Source organism: Euprymna scolopes, chromosome 41 (genome assembly GCF_053919585.1).
Source record: "Euprymna scolopes isolate OS-2025 chromosome 41, ASM5391958v1, whole genome shotgun sequence".
Taxonomy (NCBI): Eukaryota; Metazoa; Mollusca; class Cephalopoda; order Sepiida; family Sepiolidae; genus Euprymna; species Euprymna scolopes.
In genome coordinates, this window is record NC_136522.1 from 45,733,852 (window position 1) to 45,741,160 (window position 7,309).

Here is a 7,309-nt window from a genome sequence, read left to right on the forward strand (position 1 = left end):
ACACACACACACACACACACACACACACACACACACACACACACACACACACACACACTAAATTATAAGTTTCAAATTATATTCCTTGTTGAATAATAAATTGTAAATTCTAATTTACAGAGTTTAAGATTTTTTTAAAAAAAAGAAAAAAGAAACAAGTTTTAATTAGCTCCCAAAATGATTGTCAGATTTTACCAATAACTTTTTTCACAGCAGTAACAGGATAAAATATTAATTATGGAAATATGTGCAGATATGAATTTGTCTGTTTTATTTATCATTTTGCGAATATTAATGTATCTGACTTTTGCAAATAAATATTACTTTTTCACAAATATTAATGTGTTGCTATTTGGTTAGTGAGAGGTTTTGCTTGTGTAAGAAACAAATTATGAAATCACAACTTTTATAAAAAATTAAATTACAAATTTAAGATCATAATATCACCGGAGAAATTGCAAAATACAATTCAAATAAATATTTGCATAATAAAAATAACAAAAAAAAAAAAAATCAAATAAAACTCAAAAATACATTTTAACTAAAAACATTACCTAATTACATGTCATGTCGAAATTAGTAAAAATGACAAAAAAAAGAAATGCTTAAAAAGATCTAAAACTTTTAGATCTTTTTAAGCATTTTTTTTTTTTTTTTTTTTTTTACTAAAACAAAAAAAAAAAAATCAGTCGGTATTGACTCCAATAAAAGAAACATAAAACTGCATTTTTCGACAGATTTTTTTTTCTTGTAATCGTAATGTTCTACTCTATTTTATATATATATATATATATATATATATATATATATGTAACTCGCGGAAAAGGTAAAATAAGTGTAGAAAAATTAAGAAAAAGGGGGGTGTCAATAAAAAAAAAAAAAGAAAAAAACGTTGATTTTTTTTTTTTATTATTATAACAGCGTAAAAAATACTCGCGGAAAAACGGTTGTACCCATAAATATGTTTAAAAGAAAAATATAGCAAAAACATTTAGTTTATGCTTGCAAAAAAAAAAAAAAAAAAAGTTTAAAATTAAAATATAACAAAAACATTTATTTTTATTTCAAGGTTGCCATTATATACATTTTGTGCTTCCGTAACTGGGTGGATAGACAGTAACGCCACCTATAGTTAAAGGGAGGAAACAGGCTCTCTCTTTCTTCATGATTACCCCCCAAGGTAATTTAACTTTTAAAATCTTGTTTAAAAAAAAAAAAAATAATAATTTAGCTAAAAATAAAAAATGCTAGTTAAAAAAATGATATAAGCCAATTTCAATTTCTTCAAAACGAAATCTCCAGATTTTAGAGGAAAAAACCACTAGCAGCTAGATCCAAAATTTACACGGTAGATTTCAAACGAACTCTCCAGATCTAGGGGGGGGGACGCTCTCAAGGCATGCCCTTCTTAAAGTGCTTTACGAAGACCACGCCAGCTGGAGCGGTGGGTGGGGGTTCATTGATATCAAAATAGAGGACCTGTCCCTTCCCTTTTTAACACACCTCTACTTCCGACTAAATCTCTACCTCGCCAACTACCCCCCTCCCCCCCCCCACTTTCCCATTAAGAGAAATCGAAGCACAAAGGAAGAAGTAATTGAATACAATTACTCCTTCTGTCGTGCTTCGATTTCTCTTAATGAATTTTTTAAAATTATAGTTCCTATTTAATTGCTTTCACACACGGCCAGTATTAAACACAAGGTTAGTTTTTAATGTTAGGAAAAAACTACAAGAAAAATCTTGTGACGAAACAAATATAATATTCCAAAAATTACAATAAAAAAAAATGATCGAGTAGTTTTATTTTTAAAAAATAGATGACAAATATTGAAAAAAATTGACTAAAAACATCAATTCCTTCACCCTCAACTGGGCACTTGTCTACAAGGAGGGGTCGTTTTTTTTTTTTTTTTCGCCGATAATTTCGAAAGTCATCCCCTCTTTTCGATTGACTAGCCTTAATTTAAACCTTCGCCACTTCTGGTTTGGCAATGGACGCAATGGCAAAGACGTCACATTTTTTTTTTCTTCATCATACAGATTCAAGCCTGCCTGACTACTACCTTTTTTTTTTTTTTTTTTTTTTTTTTTTTTGCTCAACACACCTCCAAACACCCGGGCAATGCCGGGCACCCATGATAGTCTCTCTTAGAGATAAGGTGCACTATCCCACATACATATTATCATCTATATAATATTATCTATGTAATAATCTGTGTTCCTTCTTTGATTAGTTCTTACGTTAAAAAAAAAAGGCAAAATTCATGAAATTTGGCTTTAAAAAGCCAGTCTGGCAAATCTGGACAATAATATTAGCGTGACCTTCCTTTGATCTAGTCTTGCTTTCGATGATCATTATAATAATGGGTTATAACAAAATTGTTCATTTATATATGCTGTTATATTTAACAAACATAGAACTTCTGATTTAAAAAAGGGGGGATTGGTACCCAAAAAGAGTAAAAAATAATCACAAGAGTGTACGTTTTCACAAAACCTATACTAATATATATATAGAGAGAGAAAGAGAGGGTTATGAAAATATATAGCAATTAAGCTACACAAAATCTTTCACATTTCATCCAAGTAAGGAATTGTGAGATAAAATGCATTTCAACTACCTATCACACACACACACACACACACACACACACACACACATAAATATATAATTTAATACCTACAACACTATTGTTTCATACTTTCATAATCAGTGTAGGAAATGATAATTACTGCTAATCAAGAGATTCAAATCCAGTCATAAAGTCAACCTTTGACTCCATTGACTAGGACCTTTAAGCTATCAGCAATTTTGACAAGAATCAAGGGGAATTAGCACTTATAAATGTGGGCATGATATATTAAGCAGTTAGGGAGCATTTATTTCTTACAAAATAAATACTAAAATTGTACACAAGGACCAATGGCGTAACGGATAAAATTCAGTTAAAAATGACAATCTTCTCGAAGGTTCAATCGTCAGTACAGACAATTGCGATTTTATGGCTGATGGAAGGAGCGCATGCTACACATTTGGATTAAAGACAATGAATGTTAGGTGGATTGTGGGGACTAAAAGAAATTACAGTGTTAGAGTAATGTTTGTTTCATTATTGAATAAACAAAACAAAAACAATTAAAAATAAATAAATCAATAATAAACAAAAAATACAGAAAATAATTATTCAATTTGTTGATAAACAAATTTATTTACTTTTAAATTCATGAATTTCATAAAAGCAAAATCACTTTTTTGTTTGTCAAAGTTCATCAGCTCTCCATATTTATGTTCAGTTGATAAAAGTGATATATTGGAAATGCAGTGTGTGCCTGAGAGAGAGAAAGAGACAGACAGAATGTGTATGTGTGTGAGACACTAACCTTTTTTAAATTTATTTAATTAGTTATTAATCCCCTGGGACATTTATGGCCGGGGTGGGGGGTGGGGTTATCTCCAGTTTATTTTTCATAAATGTAAGATAAATTGTTCTTAAAGTTAGGGTCAACAGGAGTCCTTGTTTCAGATGAAACTCTCTAGATGAGGTCAACACTTAACTGCTCACATGTGAATGACCACACTTTGATCAGTCTTGCCAACTGAGATTTTCAAAAATAATCTCCCCACCACCACCACAAAAAAAAAAACAAAGAAAAAAAAAAACACTTTTAACTTCATGCCTTACATAAAGATATGAAGATACAAAATATCCAGTGCTTTCTCTATTTTTTTAGGATTATATTGAAGCGGCTAGCTCTCAATATGGCTGCCAAATTGTATCAGTTTTTGTAGAAGAGTATATTCTGTTTTGCAATAAACAAAAAAAAAAATGTTTATTAAAAATTAATCAAAACATGTTACAAATTAAGCATTACAGTAATGGCGCATCTAAATATTGAATATTGTCAAAGGAGTTCTCTGCAACAAACTTACATGTGAATTAATTGTTATTTCAGAACCGTTCTGAAAAAGGTATTGGGGAGGGTATGTAAAAATGGCACAAGTGTATGGATGAGAAAAAAAAAAAATCACAAAAGATGAAAATCTTCAGAGTTTATAAAAATCTTGGCAAAAATATATAAAGTTTGTCAAATTAAAAAAATAAATTCTATCTATATTTAAAAGTAGATGAGGATACTTAGCTATCCCCTCCAAAAATGCGATCATACTTTTTTAAGGCGAGTACGTGTGAACACCCCAAAAACATTTCAGAATTTAAAATGGAAGATCAGGATTTCATATAAATTATATTAAAATGATCCCTCATTGCTTGGCCAATTTAACATTTTGGACAGGTAACTAATCACCTTAGAAAGTACTCACAATTCATCCCCCATAACAAAATTGGTTAACAGTCTTCAGTCCTAAACAGTTAAAAAGGCCTGGAAATGGGAGTGTTATTTTGCCTCAAATTGGGCAGTACTTTTCATGCCCACCACCATTCACAATCGAATATATTTTTGTCTACTCTGAATATATAAAAAAAAAAAGAAAAAAAAAAAAACTTTTACGATTTAAATATTTGCCAATTTTTACAATATCTTTATTTTTTCGGTTCATTTTAATTATTTCTTTTTTTTTTTTTTCAAAATAGAATCAACGTTGAAGTATAGTTTTCATTATGATACTATACTTTATATTTTCTGTGCTTGGTCAATGAAGGAGAACTCCTTTTAAATTGAGGATTTAAAAACATTAAAAAATATATATTGCTTAATCCAGAGTGTCACTTTTGTTTTTATACATGTGGAAAGCGTTAAATAAAATACCAATGTTTCAGTTAAGTAAAACTCCTGAAGCAGCAGTAACTGTAGCTTTGTGAGGTGTTGACATATGCTGTATCTTAGAAGGTGTCTTAAATAGGGCAACAAAGTCAGTTGTAAAAGTGTAGATTAATTAGTAGTCTAGAAATCGTAAATAACAAAAATCAACAAATATCTTATACAAAATGCAGTAAAATTCAATTCTTTTATAACTGCTTATGCGACCTCTGACCCCGTCAAAATCACAATAGTCGTAATCGTCTTCCCTCCGAGAATTCTCTACAGGATTCTTCCGCACCACAGGCCTGTTATCAGGTTGATATGCTGGTATCCTCTAAAAATAATTAGCTTCTCATGCAGGCCAAAAGAAGACAAACTCAGATGTTTCTAATCTACTCAAATTAATTCACCGAAATTTACAAAGTGTGTTACATATGTACAATTGTTCAGTTCGATCTCATTACAAAAAACATGCCTGAATCTTATTCTCCGCAGTCTACAGTGGCGGCCATCGAGAGGGGTGGGCATCTCTTTGGTTAGTGTTCACTTCGAGATCCAGCTCAATCTGAGATTTTTGGCATGGGCATTCGCTTATATTGTAAGGTGACAGGGTAAGTAGGGTTGCTCACCAGACCAATCACCACGCCATTCCGGGGAATTTCTGATGCCTTACACGGCCTGAAAATCTGGGATCAAAACCTCTCTGAATGTGTGAATGGAATCGAGTTGACACTTTGACCTCTGGTCTGGCCTTGTAGTCAGAAGCCAGGCGTACTTGAGTTGAGTTTCGCAAAGCCAAGAACGAGATATTTCGTTCTAGCTTTCAAAATGACATCACTTGTCATCTTTCCCAAACAATAAAATGTCTGTTTTGTAAAACAATTCATAACTTAACTCTTCCTTTCAGCCAAGTTACTCACCGCTGCCCACTGTTTGGGGGGGAGCCCTATCACATCCAGAGGCGATCACGCCACACTTGAACTGTTTTGAACTTGTTTTGTTTTTTTTCATTTTATTTATTTACAACAAATAAATTGATTGCTTGTTGCTTAACCATGGGAGGACTCATTCCTGAAAAATGTAAAAAAAATTTATAACAACCACTAAAAGTAAATCTATGACTACCACTCTAAATTTAAGAATGCACCTCGAATTTAGAGTTAGTGGTAGAATAAGTTATCTTATTAACATCTTTTCATGAATTAGTCCCATCATCCCATTAAGCCATAAGAGCTTATTTGTTTTTATTATTCTGTGTGTAACTTCGAACAATATTTCTGAAAAAAAGAAAACAAAAAAAAAAAAAAAACACTAATTGGCTTCACTGATGCAAATTTTCTAACAAATTTTAAATACAATACCTTATTCTTGTGATCCAACCGATGCATTTTTATGAACTTTTTAATACTTGTAAATGAAATAGGTTTAAGACAAATGGGATCAATGACAGTTAATGTTAATGTGAAAAAAAAAAAAATTGCCTCATTCTAGAAGGACTTCTGTTCTGGAACTCGCGGCAGTTATTCCTCAGAATCTTGTACCTACAATACCGTCTAGCAGTCAAACTTCAGAAAGCGTGCGTTGGGCAGACAGATAAACTCAAATTAACATAAAAACAACTATTACGTTGAAAACGCTTTATTAATTATGTAAAAAAATCTGAAACAAAACAAATAGTTAAAGGAGAAAACATAATTAAACAAAGGGAAATAATACATGAAAATAATTATGTTTTGGACAGGCTTCCAAATTAACAAATTCTGGGATATATCTTTTTCACTCAACTGTTAGGTGAAAGTCCGTAACAGTTAGAAAAGTGTCTTTTCTCCATTAAATCGTTATGTGAAAGTATGGAGCGGTTAGAAAATGTCTTTTTTTTTTTTTCTTTTTTACGAAGGTTGCTATTCTAGTATGGCGCATAAACTACACCAGCGCCCACGAAATAAAAATAGGAATAGAAGTCTGAGAAAAGATATAAGTTCTGTTCGAGCGAAGAAGGAAAAAATAAATTAGAATTTCTCCAATTGAATATAGAAGTCACACACTAGATTAATTAAACATAAATAGGGTTTCAAGTTCTTCATAGAAGGAATAGGCAGGTAAATGAATAATGGGATGTTCTGAACGTACCTCGTGGTTTAGAACGGGGAAAGCCCAGTTCATGGAGTCAAGTAAGTCCGTGCGTATCGTTTCAAATTCCGCGGTGAAAAGGAGGAAGGACAGAATCGCAAAACGAGACTAAGACGAGATCGCGTGGGAACTCCGAGTTCTCGAAAGATGGCGACATGGAATTTTTCCTTTTCTTTTTTTTTGTTTGGAATGCCTAAAGGGCTAAGTTTTTTTCGATAAAGAAAGATCAGGAAGGGAAGAAATAAGAAAACTATATAAGAAAAAACTCGCACAGAGTTGAATGAGAACGAGGCATGAGACACCGGTGCTCTTAAAGCATGTGTCCCTTGTTAAAAAAGGGAACACGATCTGGAGACACAACAACTATTAACTGACTGAGGACAAAAATTAAATGGAGCGTCAGAACAGATACTAC